Source organism: Budorcas taxicolor, chromosome 14 (assembly GCF_023091745.1).
Source record: "Budorcas taxicolor isolate Tak-1 chromosome 14, Takin1.1, whole genome shotgun sequence".
Taxonomy (NCBI): domain Eukaryota; kingdom Metazoa; phylum Chordata; class Mammalia; order Artiodactyla; family Bovidae; genus Budorcas; species Budorcas taxicolor.
Genome location: NC_068923.1, coordinates 1,595,455 through 1,621,560, shown reverse-complemented (window position 1 = coordinate 1,621,560; position 26,106 = coordinate 1,595,455). Strand labels below are relative to the sequence as shown.

Here is a 26,106-nt window from a genome sequence, read left to right as displayed (position 1 = left end):
CCAACTTTTTCACTCTCCTCTTTCACTTACATCAGGAGGCTCTTTATATAGAACAGTCTTTTGGATTCTGTGGGAGAGGGAGAGGAGGGGATGATTTGGGAGGATGACATTGAAACATGCATAATATCATAAATGAAATGAATCGCCAGTCCAGGTTCGATGCAAGATACTGGATGCTTGTGGCTGGTGCACTGGGATGACCCAGAGGGATGGTACAGGGAGGGAGGAGGGAGGGGGGCTCAGGATGAGGGACACGTGTATACCTGTGGCAGATTCATGTTGATGTATGGCAAAACCAATACAACATTGTAAAGTAATTAACCTCCAATTAAAATAAATAAATTTATATATACAAAAAAAGAGGCTCTTTAGTTCTTATTTGCTTTCTGCCATAAGGGTGGTGTTGTCTGTGTATCTGAGGTTATTTATGTTTCTCCCAGCAATCTTGATTCCAGCTTGTGCTTCATCCAGTCCAGCATTTTGCATTATGTACTCTGCATGTAAGTTAAATAAGCAGAGTGGCAATATGCAGCCTTGATGTACTCCTTTCCCAATTTGGAACCAGTCCATTGTTCCATGTTCAATTCTAACTGTTGCTTCTTGATCTTCATACATATTTCTCAGGTGGCAAATCAGGTGGTTTGGTATTCCCATCTCTTCAAGAATTTTCCACAATTTGTTGTGATCCACACAGTCAAAGACTTTAGCATAGTCAATGAAGCTGAAGTAGAGGTTTTTCTGGAATTCTCTTGCTTTTTTGATGATCCAGCGGCTGTTGGCAATTTGATCTCTGGTTCCTCTGCCTTTTCTAAATTCAGCTTGAACCTCTGGAAGCTCTCGGTTCATGTACTGTTATAGCCTATCTTGGAGAATTTTGAGCATTACTTTGCTAACGTGTGAAACAAATGCAGTTGTGCAGTAGTTTGAAATTCTTTGGCATTGCCTTTTTTTGAGATTGGAATGAAGCTGACTTTTCCAGTCCTGTGGCCACTGCTGAGTTTTCAAAATTTGCTGGCATATTGAGTACAGCACTTTTAACAGCATCATCTTTTAGAATTTGAAGTAGCTCAGCTGGAATTTCATCACCTCCACTAGCTTTGTTCATAGTGATACTTCGTAAGGCCCACTTTACTTCACACTTCAGGATGTCTGGCTCTAGGTGAATGATCACACCATCATGGTTTAACAGCATCATCTTTTAGAATTTGAAGTAGCTCAGCTGGAATTTCATCATCTCCACTAGCTTTGTTCATAGTAATACTTCCTAAGGCCCACTTTACTTCACACTTCAGGATGTCTGGCTCTAGGTGAATGATCACACCATCATGGTTATCTGAGTCATTAAGATCTTCTTTGTATAGTTCTTCTGTGTATTCTTGCTGCATCTTCTTAATTTCTTCTGCTTCTGTTAGGTCCAGACCATTTCTGTCCTTTATTGTGCCCATCTTTGCATGAAATGTTCCCTCTGTATCTCTGATTTTCTTGAAGAGATCTCTAGTCTTTCCCCTTCTATCGTTTTCCTCTATTTCGTTGCATTGATCACTTAGGAAGGTTTTCTCATCTCTCTTTGCTGTTCTTTGGAACTCTACATTCAGATGGATATATCATTCCTTTTCTCCTTCACGTGTCACTTCTCTTCTTTCTCAGCTATTTGTAAGGTTTCTTTGGACAACCATTTTTCCTTTTTGCATTTCTTTCTATTGCGGATGGTTTTGACCACCACATCCTGTACAATGTTACGAACCTCCATCCATAGATCTTCAGGAACTCTATCAGATCTGATGTCTTGGATCTGTTTGTCACTTCCAGTGTATAATCATAAGGGATTTGATTTAGGTCATAATTAAATGATCTAGTGGTTTTCCTTACTTTCTTCAATTTAAGTCTGAATTTTGCAATAAGGTGTTCATGATCTGAGCCACAGTGAACTCCAGGTCTTGTTTTTGTGACTGTATAGAGTTTCTCCATCTTCAGCTGCAAAGAATATAACCTATCTGATTTCAGGATTGACCACCTGCTGATGTCCATGTGTAGAATTGTTTCTTGTATTGTTGGAAGAGGGTGTTTCCTATGACCAGTGCATTCTCTTGGCAAAACTCTGTTAGCCTTTGCCCTGCTTCGTTTTTTGCTCCAAGGCCAAACTTCCTTTTTTCTCCAGATATTGCTTGAATTCCTACTTTTGCATTTGAGTCCGCTCTGATGAAAAGGACATCTTTTTGTGTGTGTGTGTTATTTCTAGAAGGTCTTATATGTCTTCAAAGTACTGTTCAAATTCAGCTTTTTCAGCACTAGTGGTTGGGGCATAAACTTGGATTACTGTGATATTGAATGGTTTCCCTTGGAAACGAACTGAGATCATTCTGTCATTTTTGAGACTGCACCCGAGTACTGCATTCCAGACTCTTTTATTGACTGTGAGAGCTACCCTATTTCTTCTAAGGGATTCTTGCCCACAGTAGTAGATATAAAATCATCTGAATTAAGTTCACCCATTTCAGTCCTATTCAGTTCACTGATTCCTAAAATGTCAATCTTCACTCTTGCCATCTCTTGTTTGACCACTTCTTATTTACCTTGATGCTTATTCCAAGGCTATTTTATTTTTAATTTTTTTTTTTTAAATTTTGTAGTAAGGTACAGCCAGTTAATAATGTTGTGATAGTTTCAAGTGAACAGTGAAGGGACTTAGCATTCTCCCCCAACCCCTCCTATCCAGGCTGCCACATAACATTGAGCATTGTTACAGGTGCTATACAGTAGATATTGCTGGTTACCCATTTTAAATGCAGTAGTATGTACATGTCCAATCCCCCAATTCCCAACTATCCCTTCCCCATATTCTTCCCCACTCACAACCGAATGTTTTCTATGAGTCCTTTTCTGTTTTATACGTAAGTGAATTTGTGTCTTTTCTTTTTAGATACTACATATAGGCATCGCATAGGATCTTTCGCCTTCTCTGTCTGACTATCTTCTCTCAGTATGACATGCTCTGGGTCCATCCATGCTGCTGCAAATGGCCTTACTTCATTCTTGTAAAATGCTGAGTAATATTTCACTGTGTGTATGTGCCACGGCTTCTGTATCCATCTCTCTGTTGATGGACATTTAGGTTGTTTCAATGCCTTATCTATTCTAAACAGTGCTTCAGTGAGCATTGAGATACATGTATCCTTTCAGATCATGTTTTTCTCTGGATATATACCCAGTAGTGGAATTGCAGTATCATATGGTAGCTCTGTTTTTAGTTTTTTAACTAAACCTCCATATCGTTCTCCATAGTGGCTGTACCAATTTACATTCCCAACAACAGTGTAGGCAGGTTCCCTTCTCTCTATAACCTCTCTAGCACTTACTGATTGCGGATTTTTTGAGGACAGAAATTCTGACAGATATGAGGTGATATCCCATTGTAGTTTTAATTTGCATTTAACTAATAATCAGTGATGTTGAACATCTTTTCATGTGCCTCTGGGCCATTTCTTTGGAGAAATGATCCAGGCCTTCTGCCCATTTGTTGATTGATTTGTTTTGATGCTGTTAAGTGTAATGAGCTGTTTTCTACAGACTCAATGCAATCCCTATCAAACTACCAATGACATTTTTCACTGAACTAGAACAAAAAGTGTTAAAATTTGTGTGGAGACAAAAATAAATAAATAAATAAACCTTGACTAGTCAAGGCACTATTTGGATAGAAAAACAGAACTGAAGAAATGAGGCTACCTGACTTCAGAGTATACTACAAAGCTACAGTAGCTACATACATCAAAACAGTATGGTATGGCACAAAAGAAAGAAAATGTAGACCAATGGAACAGGATGCAAAACCCAGAAATTAACCACACACCTATGGTTAATTAAGCTGTGACAAAGGAGGCAACACTACACTATGTTGGAGAGACAGTCCCTTCAACAAATGGTGCTAGGAAAACTGGACAGCTACGTGTAAAAAAATAATAATAATAAATTAGATCATTCTTTAATGCCACACCCATAAATAAGCTCAAAATGAATTAAACACCAAAATGTGAGAATAGACACTATTAAACTTCTACAGGAAAACATGGGCAGTAATTTTTTTTCTCCTGAAAAAAATTACAGCAATGTTTTTCAATCCATCATCTAGAATAAATGGAAATTTAAAAAATGGTCCCTGTTGTTGATCAGTCACTAGTTTGTGTCCAGTGCTTTGCAAACTCATGGACTCTAGCAGGCACACCAGGCTACTCTGTCCTGTACTGTCTCCCGGAGTTTGCTGAAATTTATATCCATTGACTAGGTGATGCTACCTAACCATCTCATCCTCTGCTGTCCGATTCTCATTTCTCCTTCAGTCTTTCCCAGCATCAGGGTCTTTTCTAATGAATCAGCTTTTCACATCATGGGGCCAAAGTATTGGAGCCTTGGTTTCAGTTACAGATCATCCAATGGATATTCAGGGTTGATTTCCATTACTAGGTTGACTGGTTTTATTTCCTTGCACTCCAAAGGAACTCTTAAGAGTCTCCTCCAGCACCACAATTCAAAAGCTTCACTTCTTTGACTATCAGCCTTCCTTATAGTCCAAGAATCACATTCATACATGACTACTGGAAAAACCATTGGTTTGACTACATGGATCTTTGTTGGCAAAGTGATGTCTCTACCTTTTAATATGCTGTCTATGTTTGTCATAGCTTTCCTTCCAAGGAGCAAGTATCTTTTAATTCCATGGCTGCAATCACCATCTACAGTGATTTTGGAGCTCAAGAAAATAAAATCTGTCACTGTTGCCACTTTTCCCCATTTGCCATGAAGTGATGGCACCAGGATGCCTTGATCTTAGTTCTTTGAATGTTCAGTTTCAAGCCAGCTTTTTCACTCTCCTCTTTCACCTTCATGAAGAGGCTCTTTAATTTCTCTTCAATTTCTGCCATTAGAGTGGTATCATCTGCACATCTAAGGTTGTTGATATTTCTCCCAGAAATCTTGATTCCACCTGTTGATCCATCCAGCCTGGCATTTCACATGATGTACTTTGCACAGAAGTTAAATAAGCAGGGTAATAATATGCAGTGTTGTCATAGTCCTTTCCCAGTTTAGAACTTGTCATTTGTTCCATGCCTGGTTCTAACTGTTACTTCTTGACCCACATACAGGTTTCTCAGGAGATAGGTAATGTGGTCTGGCATTCCCATCTCCTTCAGAATTTTCCACAGTTTGTTGTGATGCACACAGTCAAAGGCTTTAGCATAGTCAATGAAGCAGAAGTAGGTGTTTTTCTGGAACTTCCTTGTTTTCTCCATGACCCATCGAATGTTGGCAATTTGATTTGATTCCTCTGCTTCTTCAAAACCTAGCTTGTACATCTGAAAATACTCAGTTCACATACTGCTGAAGCTTAGCTTGAAAGGTTTTGATCATCATCTTATTAGCATGTGAAATGAGCCTAATTGAACAGTAGTTTGAATTTTCTTTGGCATTGCCCTTTTTTGGGATTGGAATGAAAACTGACCTTTTCTAGTCCTGTGGCCACTACTGAGTTTTTCAAATTTGCTGACATATTGAGTGCAGCACTTTAACAGCATCATCTTTTAGGATTTGAAATAGCACATCTGGAATTCCATCACATCCACTAGCTTTGTCTGTAGTGATGCTTCCTAAGGCCCACTTGACTTCACACTCCAGGATATCTGGCTCTAGGTGAGTGATCATACCATCATGATTATCTGGGTCATTAATTAAGACCTTTTTGTATAGTTCTTCTGTGTACTCTTGCCACCTCTTCTTAATATCTTCTGCTTCTATTAGGTACTTACTGTTTCTCTCCTAAAGAATCGTACCCATCCTTACATGAAATGTTCCCTTGGTATCTCCAAATTCCTTGAAGCAATCTCTAGTCTTTCCCATTCTATTGTTTTCTTCTGTTTCTTTGCATTATTCATTCAGAAATGCCCTTTTATCTCTCCTTGCTGTTCTCAAGAACTCTGCATTCAGTTTGGTACATCTTTCCCTTTCTCCCTTGCCTTTTACTTCTCTTCTTTCCTCAGCTCTTTGTAAACCTCCTCAGACAACCACTTTACCTTCTTGCATTTCTTTTTCTTTGGGATGGTTTTGGTTACCCCCTCCGGTACAGTGTTATAAACTGAAGTCCAATGTTCTTCAGGCACTCTGTCTACCAGATCTAATCCCTTTAATCTATTAGTCACCTCCAATGTATAATTGTAAGGGATTTGACTGAGGTCATATCTGAATGGCCAAGTGGTTTTCCCTACTTTCTTTAATTTAAGTCTGAGTTGTGCAATAAGGAGCTCATGATCTGAGCCACAGTCAGCTTGAAGTCTTGTTTTTGCTTACTGTATAGAGATTTTCCATCTTCAGCTTCAAAGAACGCAATCAACCTGATTTCAGTGCTGACCATCTGGTGATGTCCATGTGTAGAGTCATTTCTCGGGTTGTTGGAAATGGGTATTTTTTATGACCAGCATGTTTTGTTGACAAAACTCTGTTAGCCTTTGTGCTGCTTCATTTTGTACTCCAAGGCCATATTTGTGTGTTATTCCAGATAGTGCTTGATTTCCTATTTTGCATTCCAATCCCCTATAATAAAAAGGACATCTTTTTTGGTGTTAGTTCTAGGTGTTGCAGATCTTCATGTGAAAGTGTGTGTGAAAGTATTGTTCATTCAGTCTTGTCTGACTCTTTGTGACCAAATGGATTGTAGCCCACCAGGCTCCTTTTTCCATGGAATCCTCCAGGCAAGAATATTGGAGTGAGTAGCCATTCCCTTCTCCAGGCAATGTTCCTGACCCACGGATTGAATCTGAATCTCCTGCATTGCAGACAGTTTCTTTACCATCTGAGCCACTAGGGAAGCCCCGTAGGTCTTCATAGATATGGTCAGCTTTAGCTTCTTTAGCAGCAGTGGTTGGGCATAGAATTGGATTACTGTGATATTGAATACTTTGCTCTTGGAATGAACTGAGATCATCCTGTCATTTTTGAGATTGCATTGGAATACTGCATTTCAGACTCTTTCGTTGTTGACTATGAGGGCTACTCTGCTTCTTCTAAGGAATTCTAGCCAACAATAATAGATATAATGGTCATCTTAATTAAATTCTCCCATTCCTGTCCATTTCATTTTAGTTCACTGATTCCTAAGATATCAATGTTCATTCTTGCCATCTCCCATTTGACCATGTCTAATTTACCTTGATTCGTGGACCTAGTAACGCAGATTCTTATGCAATATCATTCTTTACAGACTTACTTTCACAATCAGACATGTCCACAGCTTGGCGTCATTTCCACTTTGTCCCAATTGCTTCGTTCTTTCTGGAACTGTTAGTAATCGCCTTCTACTCTTCCCCGGTAGCATATTGGACATCTCTGGATCGGGGGGTGGGGAGCTCATCTTTTGGAGTGATTTATTTTTGCCTTTTAATACTATCCATGGGGTTTTGCAGGCAAGAATACTGGAGTGGGTGCCATTTCCTCCTCAGGTGGACCATATTTTGTCAAAACTCTTCCCTGTGACCTGTTCCTCTTGTGTGGCCCTGCATGGCATGATTCATAGCTTCACTGAGTTATGCAAGCCCCTTTACCCCAACAAGGCTGTGGTCTATGAAGGGAAAATGAGCCCTACTTAAACTCAAAAGCTTTTGCACAGTAAAAGAAACAATAAACAAAACAAAAAGACAACCTACATATTGGGAAAAAAATGTTTGCAATGATGTGATCAACAAGAGATTATTCTCCAAGACTATGCAAAATTAAGAATTATCTAATATTCCAAAAGCAACTCCAGTGAGGACAAGCTCAGACGAATACTCAGTAAAGCTGCTGGGGCCCTGTGGATGGTTCTCTAAGTCCAAGAAAAATTGTTTCCCTGTCACCCCCCATCTAGCCCATCGTCCAGGCCTCCGTAGTTGGTGCATTGAAGGAAGCTAGGTCCCCTGGTGAGTCTTACTCATGAAGTAACTCCTCACACATCATCTTTCATCAGCTCATCGCTGGCCTGGTGCTTCTGGAGCTTCTCTGTAGGTGACTCAAGCTCCACATCTGTCTGCCATGGTAGCCACAGCTGGTTCTGATTCTTATGCTTGGTTCCTGCTCGTGGGTCTCTTTTGGCTTCCTTTCTGGTCCCTCTGCTCCCATCCTGTCCTCTGCCTGGTGCCTCACTGATGCCCTTTACGGAGGCCCCTCTGGCAGGCACTGTGCCCCCTCTCCTGTCTCCACTCTGCACATCCAGGCCCTGGAGCCCCTCCTCCCTACACCAGCACAGACCCATTAGACTAGTGTCTCCTTCTATATTTTGAGTGAGATACCTCTCAACTCCCCTTATCAAAGCGTGTGCAAGTTCAGGTTGACCACATAGAGTTCCTCATGGCTCCCATTTGAGGGCATATACTGTTCTCATGAATACTTCCCAGGTGGCTCAGGGGTAAAGAATCCACCTGCCAAAACAGAGCACGTGGGTTCAATCCTTGGGTCAGGAAGATCCCTTGGAGGAGGAAAAGGCAAACCACTCCAGTATTCTTGCCTGAAAAATCCCATGGACAGAGGAGCCTGGTGGGCCACAGTCCACGGGGTCACAAAGAGTTGGACAGGACCGGGCATTTGAGTGCATGAGAAGCACTGTTCTCATGGCCTGTATTTGGGGGAGGAGATGAGCTCCATGTCCTACTCCTCTGCCACCTTGAATCCCTCCCCATCATTACCTGGCTTGATGGGGAAATCCTGGCTTGGGGAGGGTAAGTCACTTGGACACTAGGTAGTGAGAACTGAGATTCAAACCCAGAGGGTCGAAGGTCAAAGTTTGTGTCCTTACACACTTACCTTAAATCTTTTCAAGGGTGAGGGGGCGGGTGGAATACGGTGGAGACTGCTAACTAACTACTAACCCATTACACATCATCATCAGGGGCTTTCCTTTTTAAAGTAGATTTGATAGGTTATGAATGCATACATACATTCCAAAGAGTAGATATGTTATGTGATAAGTCAAATATTTGAATAGCTCCCTTATCTATAGTAGAAAGAATAAGATACATTGCAAACCCAAAACAGATACTGGGCCTCCTGGGGAAATGTTCCCAGAAAATGGCAGGTTTCTGCTCTTTCTGGCAGCAATTCACTGACAGACTCACAAAGAAGACATAAGCCACCTGGAGACATCACCAAAATGATGATGTCTGGTGATAATATCCTTTCCTCTGTCCTGAGTGGGACTGTCCTCTACCCTTTCCTGTCTCTGGGTGCCCGGGGACTCTCAGAGCCGGGCACATGTAGTGTTTAAGAATGCAGCTTTTTATAGTAGTCATGTAATGTACTCATTTCCCAAGTTGTGTCTGATGTGTGCACCTTATAACTGCTGGGAAAAAGCATGAGCACGTTTCCTGTAGTTCAGAGGGTAAAGAATCTGCCTGCAACGTAGGAGACCCGGGTTCAATCCCTGGGTTGGGAAGATCCTCTGGAGAAGGGAATGGCAATTGACTATAGTATTCTTGACTGGAGAATCCCATGGACAGAGCAACCTGGTGGGCTACAGTTCATGGGGTTGCAAAGAGTTGGACATGACTGAGCAACTAACACTAATACCGCTATGACCACATTTCATGAATGTGGAAAAGCTCCATTTCATTATGCCACTTGACTTTTAGCTGGGCATCTGGGGAAGAGCAGCTGATAGACAAGAAAGGGAGTATGAGTGTTGTGATGGCACTAGGGCTGAGAGGTAAATGACGGATCCCCCCAGTGCCTATGTGGATGGCTGTGATGAGGATGGAGAGAAAGATAAGCTTCCAGTAATGGTGGGACCCATGTCAGTGACGTGGTGGGCTCAAAGCTGCACTCTGTAAATGGTGGTGAAAATATTCTTCAGAGGTGCTCAACATGAGTGTGCTAGACAATTCACCATCTGCCCACAAAAGTGCTCCCTACCACAATTTCCATTCCATAGACCTTCCCAGACCCTCTGCCACTTACAGCCCCTCCAGGAAGGGCAGCAGAGCTCAGTCCTGGCTTCTGGTTCTCGTCTGTAGCACTTGCACACTTGGACACACTGCCCTTCTCCTCGAGCTCGACTGCAGCAGGCTTATAACTGAGGGACAGGTCCACTTGTCTTTCTCTCAAATTGTCTGTAACTGAGTTTCATGGATTATGTTCTGTCATTGTGGGAGATATTTGGAGCTAAATACTCCATCACAGCTGAAATGCCACAGTCATTTATCTCTCCTTCTGAAGCGTGTTTATTGCAGAGTCTCCACTCATGAAGTTTTGAGGGATTTTTTAAGAGATATATTACAGTTTTCTCCACATCTCTCAACAGCTGGTCATTTCTGACGTTACTCTTCTCTCAAATCATCCCTCTGTCTCTTTCACTTCTACTTTATTAAAAACCACTTATTTTCTCCCTGGACACCATACTCCTCTTTTACCATTTTTCTCATGTTCTGAGACCTCTGTCCCCTCTCACTGAAGCACTTGAGTGTGGCTGTCGTAACTGCCTTCAGGAAGCTTTGTTTCATACGTTTGAGTTCTTCCCTCTGTGTCTCTTGCAATGCTTCTTATGGCCAAATAAACTAGGACCAGGGAGTTTCCGTCTCTACATTCAGGGTCTCATCACTGAGATGCCCCTTGCATGACTTCCGCCTTTTCTCTATAATCTCAGGAAAGGTGTTCATTTCCTGGTGAGTCTCAATCCCAGAGACCAAAGCAGAGAGCATGTGTCTCAACGCCCTCTTTTTTTCCCTCAAGAAGTCTAGGAAAATCCACCTCCTGCACGCACCCTTTCTTGACCAGTCTGGGGAGACGTCACATTCCCAAGGTGACTAAGGTTGCAGCCTCCTGAATCTCCCCATTCTTCAGCACCAATGTGACCTTTCCTCATAGGAAACATCATTATTTCTTGGATGCTGTAACAGGAGACCATAGACTGGGTGGCTTGAATAACAGAAATTGATTTCTCTAGAGTCTCAGACCAAGGTACCAGCTGGGTCTTACTCACTTGAAGACTATGCCTTAAGCTGTATTTCTACATGGCAGAAGCACCTGTACTCTCTCTTCCTGTGCTTGTAAGGGCACTGATCCAGCTGTGAGGGCCTCGCCCTCATTATCTTATTGGAATCCAGTTACTTCCCATAGTCTCCCTCCAGATACCATCACAGGGGTTAGCACTTCTGCGTGTAAGTCTGAGGGGACACAGACATTCTGTCCTTATCACCTGCTTAGCTCCTGCTCAGATGCAAGGTCATCTGGGTGACTGCATTATCTATAGACTCTCCACAAACCACAAAGAATGTTTGTAATAAAATTTTTACTGGTTGATTAAGTGTAGAATCATGTGCCAAAGTTTCCTTAGAAAATTTTCCAGCCACCTCTTCTTGTGGGGTGTCTGCTGAGCTATGTTCATAAGTATGGTCTGTACCCTGTGCCCAGGGTTTAAAATCACCTGTGACAGATCACAAAGGAGGGACATCCACAGAAGCTCCCAGAGTGGCTTCTTAAGCTGTGCATTTGAGAACTGGCAGGTGCTTCTACGTCTTTGGTTTTTATCCTTAAATAAACAGAGGATGAGATGGCTGGATGGCATCACTGACTCTATGGATGCGAGTCTGAGTGAACTCCGGGAGTTGGTGATGGACAGGGAGGCCTGGCGTGCTGCGATCCATGGGGTCGCAGAGAGTCGGACACGACTGAGCGACTGAACTGAACTGAACTGAAGTTTTATCTTGGGCTTCCCCGGTGGCTCAGCTGGTAAAGAAACCACCTGTGCAGGAGGTGCAGGCTTGATCCCTGGGTTGGGAAGATTCCCTGGAGAAGGAAATGGCAACCTGCTCCAGTTTTCTTGCCTGGAAAATTCTATGGACAGAGGAACCTGGTGGCTACAATCCATGGGGTTGCAAAGACTCAATCATAACTGAGTGTGAGCACACACACACACACACATTTTATCTTCTGTTTTTACTGAGCCTGTAGTGCTTATTAGAAAATGGGAGAGCAAATCAGTGTACAAATCCTCTGTGTTTACTGCATATTTATGCTGTAACAAATAACTGCAAACTTAGTGGCTTGAAACAACACAGTTCTGGAGGTCAGGAGTCCAAGATGTCCCATGGCTAGGATCAGGAGTTGGCCAAGCTGCCTTTCTTCTGGAGACTCCAGGAGAGAACCCACGTCCTTCCTGTCCCAGATTCCAGAGCCACCTTCATTCCTTGGCTCCTGAACCCATGTCCCCCAGATCTTCCTCCTCCCTCTCACAAGGACCCCCGTGATTGCATTGGGCCCCTCTCATAATTCAGGAAAGTCTCTTCATCTCAAAAGCCATTGTTTAATCACCTCTCCAAAGTCTCTTTGCCATGTAAGGTGGCATCACAGGTTCTGGTCATTAGCACATGGACCTCTTTAACAGGCATTATTCTGTCTTCCCAACTCGACTTCCTTGTCCATTTGAACCTCTGTCTAATACTTCTCACATTCTGAACTGAAAATAACCATATTAATATCCAAATGAAGAAAGGAAAGTTGCTTCTTACAATCACAGCAAGCAGCTGCTTAATGAAGTATAGAGCATTGTGCTGTGCTGTTTTAATGGGAGAATACTTATGACATTTTAACACAAACTGGTGGTTGCACATCAGATTACTGCTGATAACACACGTAGAGTTCATTCATACTGATGGTATGTAGCAGTAAAAAATGAACAAGATCTTTTCTCATGAAAATGCCCAAATCCATTCCACCTAGGTACTTATCGGAACCTCCTAAAATTTTCACATGTAAGAATATGTCACATTTCCAAAAGGCTCTCCCAGGGACGTTCTTACTCTGCCTATTTCTTCTCAGCGTTGGTGTTTGGGCACAAACACTGTCCCCCATAACCAGCTGTGAGCCAGTGGCAGCTGGGGGAGGAGCACCATGTGCTGTTGGCAGGTGCCAGGTGCCCCAGCCCCTGACCCAGGCCTCTTCTAAGCTGACCATACCTCAAAGGCTGCACCCCATGGCCAAATCGCATGCTGACTCAAGGCCTCAAAAGTAGAGAAGATGGGAAAAAAGAACCCTCTAATTAACTTGGGAAACCAAATGTAATGGGTAGACTGTGAATGGTGAGCACAATATACCCAAATACATTTCACCCAGTGAAGCCAGGCCACCTTCAGATCAATTGCTTTGATCTACTTCATCCACCACATTTGTCTATGATCCCTTTTATTAAAAAAAAATCTTGAAATATAACTAATTTACAGTGTGTTAGTTTTGGATGTACAGCAAAAAGAGTCAATTATATATGTGTGTGTGTGTACTAAGTCGCTTGAGTCATGTCTGACTCTGCGACCCCATGGACTGTAGCCCGCCAGACTCCTCTGTCCATGGGATTCTTCAGGCAAGAATACTGGATGGGTTGCCATGCCCTGCTCCAGGGGATCTTCCTGACCCAAGGATCTGACCCGCGTCGCTCACGTCTCCTGCATTGACAGGTAGGTTCTTTATCACTAGTGTGACGTGGGAAGCTCTCAGTTATATAGATATACACGTGCGCGTGTGTGTGCGCACACACACACACACACACACACACACACACACACACACACAGAGGGCTTCCCTGGTGGCTCAGACTGTAAAGAATCTGCCTGCAATGCGGGAGACCCAGGCTGATCCCTGGGTCAGGAAGATCCCCTGGAGAAGGAAATGGCAACCCACTCCAGTATTCTTGCCTTGAGAATCCCATGGACAGAGGAGCCTGGTGGACCACAGTCCATGGGGTCACAAAGAGTCAGACGTGACTGAGCGACTTCACTTTATATACACACATTCTTTTTCATTATGATTAGCACAAGTTATTGATATGGTTCCCTGTGCTCTACGGTAGGACTGTACTGTTTACCTATTTTATGAATATAGTGTGTAGCAGTTAATCCCAGGCTCTTAATTTATCTCCCCCCACTCCCCTTCCCCCCTGCTATCCCCTTTGGTAACCATAAGTTCGTTTTCTCTGTCTATGAGTCTTTGTTTTGTAAATAAATCCACTCGTATCATATTTTAGATTCCACATATAAGTGGTATCATATGATTTTTGTCTTTCTCTGACTTACTTCATTTAGTATAATAATCTAAAGAGCCATCCGTGTTGCTGCAGATGGCATTATTTCATTCTTTTTTATAACTGAATAGTACTCCATCGCATATAGGTACCGCATTTTCTTAATCTATTCATCTGTCAATAGATACTTATGATTAGTTTCCTTCATAGTACATAATATGTAAAATACCTCCATGTGTGTTTGTGAGATTCATTTTAACTTTTGTAAATTATTTCTATTAATAAGTATTATTTTTAACATTCTCTCTGTAATTCATGTTTAAAGATGGAGCACAGTCTAATGAGATAAAAATTAAAGGTTTAGCTTTCATGTTGTTTAAGAAAATTAGTTTCCTTTTCTAAATAATTACTAATATTTGAAGTTTATGAATCATAAACTAATTGCAGACTCCCTACCTACTATTTTGGAAGTAACTGAGCAAAAGAAATAGTTTTCAAATTTATCAATGCTTGCTCTCTAATAAATTTAGAGGGCATCTATGAAATAATGAAAATTTTGACTTTTTTAAAGAACAAAACTGTTACTGTTAGGAAATTATTAATTTTTTTTCTTGCATAAAATTATTCATTAACCTGTTATTTAATCTTGACCCTTGTTATGTGTTCTTAAGAGACATATTTTTCTGATCCATGTTCCTCCTCTTCTAATTGGCAATTATTGTTAATCTCTATTGCCTGAGTAAATTGAGAGGTGGCAAAATTAGCCTGCCTTTCAATTTACACATTTACTTAACAGGATAAAGTGAGTATTTTTGTCCTAGAATGGAGCCTGGGTTTTGCAGTCAAATGGTTCAGGAGCAAAACTGCACCAGAGGAACGGAGCTCTGCCCTGTAGGAGAGGAAGGGAGAAAGAAGAGTCAGCTGACAAGCAGGTTGGCACTTAGGTTCATGAGGAATCAAGCCTGTGTTTGATCTCTCCATCTCTCTGGCCATCTCTCCATCTCTCTCTCCCTCCCTCTCTCATCTTTCTACTGTAGTCAGTAATGTTTGGATACAGGAATCATCACCCTGCTTATTTCTAGCCCAGTTCTGCAGTGATGTTCTCTTGCCAACATGGACAGCGTTCCTTGTTTTCAAAGTTCCTTTCAAAGCTTTTGTCTCCTTTGATCCTCAGAGCATCGCTGGGTGGCAGGGGTGGAGAGGGACCCACCTTGACAAATGAAGACCCCTCATCAACTGCAGCATCTTAGAGGACCTCTGGGCAATGTTGTACCTGGTTTTAGGAGCAGCCAGAAGTGACGTGAAGTGAAGCATCACTCTGTCCCTATTCCTGAAAGTCTCTCAGTCATGTCTGACTCTTTGCAACCCCATGGACTAGTCCATGGGAGTTTCCAGGCCAGAATTCTGGATTGGGTAGCCTTTCCCTTCTCCAGTGGATCTGCCCAACCCAGGGATCGAATCCAGGTTTCCCACACTGCAGGCAGATTCTTTCCCAGCTGAGCTACAAGGGAAGCCTGGGGAAAAATAAAATGCAAGCCCTCCCCCAATGCTGACCTGATGCACCCCTGGTCCTCCTCTTTTTCTTGACTTTCCACACCCCCAACCTTGAAAGGTTCTAGGCCCTCGGACTCTTTATCCCCCTCTCCCTCCAAATCTGCTTCTGCAAAGGGATGGTGACCCATACCCGGCTCCCTACACTCTGCCCCTTTCCTGATCCCTGCTTTTCCATCACACTGACTCTTTGGGAAGTCCTGTGTGTTTTATGTGTTTACACAGTGTGTTTGTCGTCTGGCTCCCTTGCTGGAATGTTCAAATGCTGAGGGTGAAGCTTTCTGTCTGTTTTGTATGTATTTCCTCAGCAATTGGAATTGTGCTGGCAAAGGGCAGAGTTGAAGGGCAGCAGGAGTGGCTGGGTGCAGACTAGGGGCAGAAGCATCAGCAGGTGCTGTCCTCACAGGCTCGCTCGTCTGATGAGCGTGGCAAATGCAGCTTGAGTTAGAGTCTTCAACCGCCTGGCCTTATAGTTCAGCCCTTGATAGAAGCCTAAGTGACCTGGTGGTCTGGCTAATATGTGAACCCTGGGGGTCCACAGTAAGCTGAATCTGGGAGCAAACCTTCCCTTAGCCCAGGCACCTCCTTCCTGGGCAACTGGAAGATATTTGCAAGGGTCGCTCCTGTTTGTCTACCACCCCTGGCGCACATGGGTTCTACGTGTGTCCAGTGAATGAACAAATGAGTAATAGATGAATGACACCAGTCACTTGTATGTTGAAGTCAGTTGCTCTTGTGGAAAGCTTTATCCTTGACTGTGGCTGGAAAGCCTCAATCAGGCTGAGTCAGCAAGCGAAGGAGGCTTGTTTAGCATCTAGGAGGCCAGCCTAGATGTCTTGCCTCCACAGGGTCAAGGTGGCTGCTGTGCAGGGAGCCTCCCAGCTGCGTGACTGAATCTTGGGCTCCTCTTCCTCCACGTCCCACCACAGCTTCCACCATCCTGCCAGGAGCTCTGGTTCTGGGGGACCATGGTTTGCATATACCAGCTCAGGGTATGTCTGTAGAATACACGCCTGCAGTGTGAAAACACCAGTTTAATCTGCTGTAACCACCACAGAGATATATCCTCATATATGACACTAGGGGTACATTAGTTGCCAGCCATCCTTCCTCTTAGTTTAGTTATTAGAGCCCCTGATTAGACTAATCAGGCAAGTCAGGCACGTTTGGGGGAAAACCAGATAATTATAATGAGCTAAATTTAGAAACAACAGTCATTTTTTTTGTAGCTTAGAGTGAAAGTCGGTGTCTCTCTACCAGTCTTTTGCCTCTGAAGCTACAGGAATATTATAAGAAATAATGAATAGAAAGAAATATGTCCTGCTTCTAACAGGAAAAAAAAAGGCTTTTATTTCAGCTGTGATGAATGCCTATCTGCCTAAAAATGAGCATATTTATCTTTCATATTATCTCTTCAGTATTTCTGCTGTAATCTTAAGTTTTTTTTAATTCCTTCTTTTAATACAACCCACAAAATAAATACATATATATATACATACACACATATCTATGCATTTCTAGATATATATTTATACATACTAGTATGTTTGCATATATATATATATATATATAATACACTCATGGTAAATCAGTCCAGCTGTGGTGTGTCCTGCATCTCCTCTCGCTGGCTTGCTTCTCCTTCCCATGAACCATGGTTCTCCAGTGATACTCTCATCCCCAGGGACCCTACAACAGTCTGCTAAGGACTTGTTAAAGAGAGACTCATATTAACTAGCCTCTGCTTATTTCAATACATCCTTAAAATCTGAAAAAAAAAAAAAAACTCACAAAAACAAAGGACTTTTAAAGGTAACTTTTAAATTCAACTTTTAAAGTTGGATTTCATGCAGTAGTTAGATGGATGAGTTGTTTTGGGCCGGAAGCAATTCTGTGGCACAAACCTGGTAAAGGAGCCTTCTTTTTTATATATAAATTTATTTATTTTAAATGGAGGTTAATTACTTTACAATATTGTATTGGTTTTTGATTTGCTTGCAAATGACGTTTTAATAGTTAGAAACCTCGCTCTTTCTCCCCTTGTAACTCTTTCATGCATCCACCACACACAGTCTATGTGGAAGTCCCAGTGCTAGGAACTGAAGGAGAGGCTTTAACTCGTAAGATATACACCCCAAATTGTGCAGTGTGGATTTGCCACGTGAATAGGTTAGGCCATTTAGCAGACGCCACCGGGCTTCCAAGAGAAAGGATACTTTGGTCCGAAGAATCAAGGAAGCATTCAGGGAGGAGGTGGCATCTGAACCAGCAGCAAAGGCATCAAATATAAATAGAAGTCCCATCAGGGGAGGAGAAGGCCTGGGAATTCTAGGCAAAGGGAAGATGTGATAAAAAGCATGTTGTGGGAGAGTGAATAGGTGTTTGAAATGAGGCACATTTTCATGAGACAGAAGGTTTCTCTGAGAAAGTGGTGGGTGGTAGGACTAATTTGCAGACAGATTGTGGACAACCCCAAGGGTGGGCTGAGGGGCTTACAATTTGTGTAGTGACAGATGAGGAGGCATTTGAAAGAATCACAGAGAACAGGGTCCTAATACCTTTTACCCACATTTTAATGGCCAGCTCTGGCTTTCACTATTGTTTCTGTTTTAAGTGGCTTTACAGCAAGGGTTCTCAGCCAGGGCTGGGATTTTGTTAAAAGTACAGGCGATGGAGGCCAGGCAAGCTAGTGAACATCCTGAGCACACAGGATGCCCCTGCAGAAGACTTATTGGGACCAAAATGTCAGTTGTGCCGAGGCTGAAAAAATCCTGCTCTGTGTTTGCTAAGGGAAAATCCCCTCAATATCTTGTTTAGTCAGACAAACACTGTCTCCCAAAGGCTCTCTTCTCCTACAAGAACTGAAAAATAGAAATCCTTTCAGAAAGCAAACAGACTCTCCCACCGGAGCCTCCAACTCTTCCATCACGTTTCGCCCTACCAAAAAATAATGAAATAGTCAATGTAAAAATGCCAGCTTTGTATGATCGCTTAGAATGATTGATTTTCTCTTTTTTATTTTGGTAAAATATATAACATAAAGTTTTCCATGTTAAGTGTACGATTCAATGGCATGGAATCCATTCACACTGCTGGGTAAGCATCGCCCCATCCTACTCTAGAACTTGGTCACCATCCCAGGCTGGAATTCTGTACCCGCTACTCAGTAACCTCACTTGTTCTCCTCCCTGGGGCCTGCTCCCCCTTCTTCTCCTTCCTGTCACTGTAAATCTGGCTATTCCAGGGACCTCATATAAATGGAATTGTACAGTATTTGTCCTATTGTGGCTGGCTTGTTTCACTTGGCATATATTTTCAAGGTGCATCCGTGTTGCAACATACATCAGAATCTCATTGATTTTTATGTCTGAATAGTATTTTGTTGTGTGTATATTACACATTTTGTGCACATTTACATCTATTGATAGATTTCTGGATTATTTCCATTTTTGGACAGTTGTGACTAACGGTGCTATGATTATGAATAGTGCTGCAGCTTCCTTTCATTTTGGAATCTTAAGAGGACTTAGTACCAAATTATGAAAGTATTAGTGTATAAAAGTAAAAATAAAGAATGTTACTTTTGTACCGAATTGTTAACACCAAAACAAGCAAGCATCCTTTTTTTTTTTTTCAAGTAATTTCAGTTTAACATGTGTATGTAAAACCACTGGTGGAGACCAGGAAGGAGTTCACACATGGTCACCCTTGTGAGGGTGTTAGCAGGTACACAGGGTAAATGAAGACCGAGTCTGTGTGCAGCTTGCCTGCATTCGACCCCCTAGCCTGCTCACCGGTGCATTGCCCAGGCTTTCAGTGATTCTGCACTTGGAAATAAGACTTTATTTTTGCAACTTCTCTCAATAGATGCCTTTTTAAATTCATTGTGATCAAATCAGAATAAGAATATGTGAAAGAATCAAAATATTCATGAACCCTTTGACAAGTGGCCCGTGCACTGGGATGTCATTTTTTGTAAATGTATGTATCCTTAGAAAGCCCCATATCAAAATATTAATAGAATATCAATATTCACTTAATACTTTAAATGGATTGGAGAAGATTCTGTTTGTTATTCACTTGATTGATTTCTAGATTTTCTGCACTGGACTAAATTTGAAATTAGAAATTGAAACCAATAATGTTTTTGAAGATGATAAATTACCTGGTTTTTTTTTTTTTCAGGACTGCTTTTAGGGAAAATGAAATATTCTTTTCCAAGAAAATGTAAGATATAGAATATTTATGTGATGGAATAACTACATAGCAAATACAGAAATGACCTATATATATATAATTTTCAACAGCAGATCACAAAACGATTAAGATGAATGACTGAAAGAAGCAAGTTACAAATAGTATATGGAACTATATCACCATGTAAATTTAATAATGAGCATTAAACAATACTATAGATGGGTTATGGATTAGGAATGTAATGAGAGTATAAATTTATAGGCTGAAAAGATACACACCTGATCTATGATAATAATTGTGTCTGGTGAGGGAAGCAGAGAGATGGGCTGGGAAAAAAAGAGGGACCTCAGTTTTATCAAAAGTTATCTGGTTCTTTTATAGCCAAATTAATAGATCAGAAGCCAAAATGACAAAATGTGAACATTTGGAACTTTAGGGGCTGAATACATAAAGGTTTGTTACATTGTTCTCTATACTATGTTTTTAAAGCTCTAAAAGTGAAAGAAAAAAATATTTTACTAAATGTACTTCAGTATAGAAAAAGAGATTTGAACTGACTGCAAAGTACCTACCCTTTCAGTTTAGTTCAGTTCAGTCACTCAGTCATGTCTGACTCTTTGTGACCCCATGAACTGCAGCACGCCAGGCTTCCCTGTCCATCACCCACACCAGGAGTTCACTCAAACTCACGTCCATCAAGTCGGTGATATCATCTCATCATCTGTCATCCCCTTCTCCTCCTGTCCCCAATCCCTCCCAGCATCAGAGTCTTTTCCAATGAGTCAACTCTTCGTATGAGGTGACCAAAGTACTGGAGTTTCAGCTTTAGCATCAGTCCTTCCAAAGAACACCCAGGACTGATCTCCTTTAGAATGGACTGGTTGGATCTCCTTGCAGTCCAAGGGACTCTCAAGAGTCTTCTCCAACACCACAGTTCAAAAGCATCAATTCTTCGGTGCTCAGCTTTCTTCACAGTCCAACTCTCACATCCATACATGACCACAGGAAAAACCATAGCCTTGACTAGATGGACCTTTGCTGGCAAAGTAATGTCTCTGCTTTTCAATATGCTATCTAGGTTGGTCATAACTTTCCTTCCAAGGAGTAAGGGTCTTTTAATTTCATGGCTGCAGTCACCATCTGCAGTGATTTTGGAGCCAAAAAAAATAAAGTCTGACACTGTTTCCACTGTTTCCCCATCTATTTCCCATGAAGTGATGGGACCAGATGCCATGATCTTCGTTTTCTGAATGTTGAGCTTTAAGCCAACTTTTTTACTCTCCTCTTTCACTTTCATCAAGAGGCTTTTGTGTTCCTCTTCACTTTCTGCCGTAAGGCTGGTGTCATTTGCATATCTGAGGTTATTGATATTTCTCCCGGCAATCTTGATTCTGGCTTGTGCTTCTTCCAGCCCAGCGTTTCTCATGATGTACTCTGCATAGAAGTTAAATAAGCAGGGTGACAATATAAAATAAGCAAGGTGACAATATACAGCCTTGATGTACTCCTTTTCCTATTTGAAACTAGTCTGTTGTTCCATGTCCAGTTCTAACTGTTGCTTCCTGACCTGCATATAGGTTTCTCTTACATAAGGATAAATTGATAATTCCTGTACTGCTCAGAAGTAGCACATATTCCTGTAAGAGGTTCAGTTTGGAGTATTGTGGATATTCCTTTGATGGTAAAGTATGTATGTAAGTGCTTGCTTTGGCAGCACATGTACTAAAATTGGAATGATACAGAGAAGATTAGCATGGCCCCTGCACAAGCATGACACGCAAATTCGTGAAGCATTCCATATTTTTCACTGTTTATAATAGCCAGGACATGGAAGCAACCTAGATGTCCACCAGCAGATGAATGGATAAGAAAGCTGTGGTACATATACACAATGGAGTATTATGCAGCCATTAAAAACAATACATTTGAATCAGTTCTAATGAGGTGGATGAAAGTGGAGCTTATTATACAGAGTGAAGTAAACCAGAAAGAAAAACACCAATACAGTATACTAGAGCATATATATGGAATTTAGAAAGATGGTAACGATAACCCTGTATGCGAGACAGCAAAAGAGACACAGATGTATAGAAAGTCTTTTGGACTCTGTGGGAGAGGGAAAGGGTGGGATGATTTGGGAGAGTGGCATTGAAACATGTATAATATCATATACGAAACGAGTCGCCAGTCCAGATTCAATGCATGATACAGGGTGCTTGGGGCTGGTGCACTGGGATGACCCAGAGGGATGATACGGGGAGGGATGTGGGAGGGGAGTTCAGGATGGGAAACACGTGTATACCTGTGGTGGATTCATGTTAATGTATTGCAAAACCAATACAATATTGTAAAGTAATTAACTTCCAATTAAAATAAATTTTAAAAAAGTATGTATGTAAGTAAGATAAATCACTTTTTCTAAAGTTTCTTTTGCATTTTTATTGTCATATAGTAAATGTAAACTGTTCTGTTAGTTTCAGGTGTACAGCAAAGTGATTCAGTTTAAATATATATATTGTTTTTCTGATTATTTTTAATTATAGGTTATTATAAGATATTGAGTATAGTTCCCTGTGCTGTATAGTAGATCACATTGTTTATCTGTTTTATATTAGTAGCGTATATATGTTAATCTCAAACTACTAATTTATCCCTCCCACCATTTCCCCTTTGATAACCATGTTTGTTTTCTATGTCTGTGGGTCTACATCTGTTTCATATATAAGTTCATTTGTATTATATTTTAGATTTCATGTGTAAGTGTATCATATGATATTTGTCTTTCTCTGACTTATTTCACTTAGTATGATAGTCTGGAGGTCCATCCATGTTACTACAAATGGCATTATTACATTTATTATGCCTGATTAATATTCCATTGTGTATATGTACATCCATTTATCTATGTCTTGGCTGTTATAAATACTGCTGCTGTGAACATCGGGATGCATGTATCTTTTTGAAGGATGACTTTCTCTGGGTATATGTCCAGGAGTGGGATTAAAGGACCATATGGTAATTCTATTTTTAGTTTTTTAAAGAACTTCCATACCGTTCTCCATAGTGACTGCACCAATTACATTTCCACCAACAGTGTACGAGGGCTCTCTTTTCTCCACACCCTCTCCAACATTTATTATGTGTAGAGTTTTTGATGATAGCAATTTTGACTGGTGTGAAGTGAAATCTTATTGTAGTTTTGATTTGCATTTATCTAGTAATTAGTAATGTTGAGCATCTTTTCATGTGCTTGTTGGCCATCTGTATGTCTTCTTTAGAGAAATGTCATTTTAGGTCTTCTGCTTATTTTTTGATTGGGTTGTTTGGTCTGTTTTGATATTAAGCTGTATGAACTGTTTATATATTTTGAAAATTAATCCCTGTTGGTAGTATCATTTGAAAATATTTTCTCCCAGACCATATGTTGTCTTTCAGTTTTGTTTATGATTTCCTTTGCTGTGCAAAAGCTTTTAAGTTTAATTAGGTCCCATTTGTTTTTAATTTTCATTACTCAGAGTTGGATCCAAAAAGATATTTCTGTGATTGACGTCAAAGATGTCTGTGTGTGTTTTCCTCTAGGAGTTTTAATATCCAGTCTTACATTTATGGCTTTAATCCATTTTGAGTTTATTTTGTATATGGTATTAAAGAACATTCTAATTTAATTCTTTTACATGTAGCTGTCCAGTTTTCCCAGCACCACTTACTGAAGAAGCTATCTTTCCTTCATTGTATATTTTTTATTCCTTTGTTGTAGACTTAACATAAGAATATGAGTTTATTTCTGGGCTTTCTACCCTGTTTCACTGATATATGTATCTGTTTTTGTACCAGATCCATACCATTTTGATTACTGGAGCTTTCTCATGTACTTTGAAGTCAAGCAGACTGATTTCTCCATATCAGGTCAATGGCAGGCAATCAGTACTCTATTCTTCCTTCTCAAGATTATTTTGACTATTTGGGATTTTTTATACTACCGTACAATTTTTATTATTTTCATTCTAGCTCCATAAAAAATGTCATTGGTTTTATGTTACAGATTTCATTGAATCTATAGATTGCTTTGGATAGTATGGTCACTTTAACAATATTGATTCTTCCAATCCAAGTATATCTTTCCTTATGTTTGTGTTATCTTTTCTTTCTTTAATCAGAGTCAGTTTTCAGAGTATATGTACTTTGCCTCCTTAAGGTTTATTCCTAGTTATTTAATTATTTTTCATGAAATGATAAATGGGATTGCTTCCTTAATTTCGCTTTTTGATTTTTTATTCTTAGTGCTTGGAAATGCAAGAGATTTCTCTGTGTTAGATTTATATACTGCAACTTTACCAAATCCTTTAATGAACTCCCATATTTTTCTGATGACACCTTTTATTTTCTATGTACAGTATCATGTCATCTGCAAACAGTGACACTTTTACTTATTCATTTTCAATTTGGATATTTTTTATTTCTTTTGCTTGTCTGTTTACTGTGGCTAGGACTTTCAAACCGATGTTAAGTAAAAGTGGTGAGATTGGACAACTTTGTCTTTTTCCTAGGATAAATGAGTTTTTAAAAAGTTGTTGATGTTCAGTAGCTCAGTTGTGTCCAAACTTTGTGACCCCATGGACTGCAGCATGTCAGGCTTCCCTGTCCTTCACCATCTCCTGGAGCTTGCTCAAACTCATGTCCATTGAATCAGTGATGCCATCCAACCGTCTTGTACTCTGTCATCTCCTTCTCCTTCTGCCTTCATTTTATCCCAGCATCAGCGTCTTTTCTAATGAGATGGCTCTTCGCATCAGGTGGCCAAAGTATTGGAGCTTCAGCTTCAGCATCAGTCCTTCCGATAAGTATTCAGGGTTGATTTGCTTTAGGATTGACTGGTTTGATCTCTTTGCAGTCCATTGGACTCTCAAGAGTCTCCTCTGACACCATAGTTCAAAAGCATTAATTCTTTGGCACTCAGCCTTCTTTATGATCCAACTCTCACATCCATACCTGACTACTGAAAAAACCGTAGCTTAGACTATACCAACCTTTGTTGGCAAAGTAATATCTCTGCTTTGTAATATACTGTCTAGGTTTGTCATAGCTTTTCTTCCAAGGAGCAAGCATTTTTCAATTTCATGGCTGCAGTCACCATCTGCAGTGATTTTAGAACCCAAGAAAGTAAAGTCTGACTCTGTTTCCATTGTTTCTCCATCTATTTGCCATGAAGTGATGGGACCGGATGCCATGATCTTAGTTTTCTGAAAATTAAGTTTTAAGCCAGTCTTTTCACTCTCCTCTTCCACCTTCATCGAAGGTTAGTTCCTCTTCACTTTCTGCCATAAGGTTGGTGTCATCTGCATATCTGAGGTTATTGATATTTCTCCTGGCAAACTTGATTCCAGCTTGTGCTTTATTCAGCCAGGCATTTTGCATGATAAACTCTACATAGAAGTTAAATAAGCAGGGTGGCAACATACACCCTTGACATACTCCTTTCCGAATTTGGAACCAGTCCATTGTTCCTTGTTCGGTTCTAACTGTTGCTTCTTGACTGCATACAGATTTCTCAGGAGGCAGGTAAAGTGGTCTGGTATTCTCATCTCTTCAAGAATTTTCCAGTTTGCTGTGATCCACCCAGTCAAAGGCTTTAGCATAGTCAATGAAGCAGAAGTAGATGTTTTTCTGGAATTCCCTTGCATTTTCTATGATCCAACAGATATTGGCAACTTGGTCTCTTGTTCCTCTGCCTTTTCTAAATCCACCTCGAAAATCTGGAAACTCTTGGTTCATGTACTGTTGAAGCCTACCTTGGAGAATTTTGAGCATTACTTTGCTAGCATGTGAAATGAGTGCAATTGTGGTGTAGTTTGAATATTCTTTGGCATTGCCTTTGTTTGAAATTGGAATGAAACTGACATTTTCTAATTCTGCGGTCACTGCTGAGTTTTCCAGATTTCCTGGCATATTGAGTGCAGCACTTTAACAGAATCATCTTTTAGGATTTGAAATAGCTCAGCTAGAATTCCATCACATCCACTAGCTTTGTTTGTAGTAATGCTTTCTAAGGCCCACTTGATTTCACACTCCAAGATGTCTGGCTCTAGATGAGTGATCACACCATCATGATTATCTGTGTCATTAAGATCTTTTTTTGTATAGTTCTTCATGTATTCTTGCCACCTCTTCTTAACACTTTCTGCTTCTATTAGGTCCATACTGTTTCTGTTTTTCATTGTGCCACTTTGCATAAAATGTCCCCTTGGTATCTCTAATTTTCTTGAAAATATCTCTCATCTTTCCCTTTCTATTGTTTTCCTCTTTTTCTTTGCACTGATCACTTGGGAAGGTTTTCT

General features: G+C 40.8%; 1 protein-coding gene and 1 non-coding gene across 3 annotated transcripts in view; both read left to right on the top strand.

Annotated features, from left to right (window-relative positions):
• Positions 1-26,106, top strand: part of KCNQ5 (potassium voltage-gated channel subfamily Q member 5) — a 629,123-nt gene that overhangs the window by 211,975 nt on the left and 391,042 nt on the right. The window lies entirely within an intron of this gene.
• LOC128059680 (U6 spliceosomal RNA) lies at positions 21,470-21,576 on the top strand. Its single transcript, XR_008200609.1, has one exon. It is a non-coding gene; the product is annotated as a U6 spliceosomal RNA (small nuclear RNA).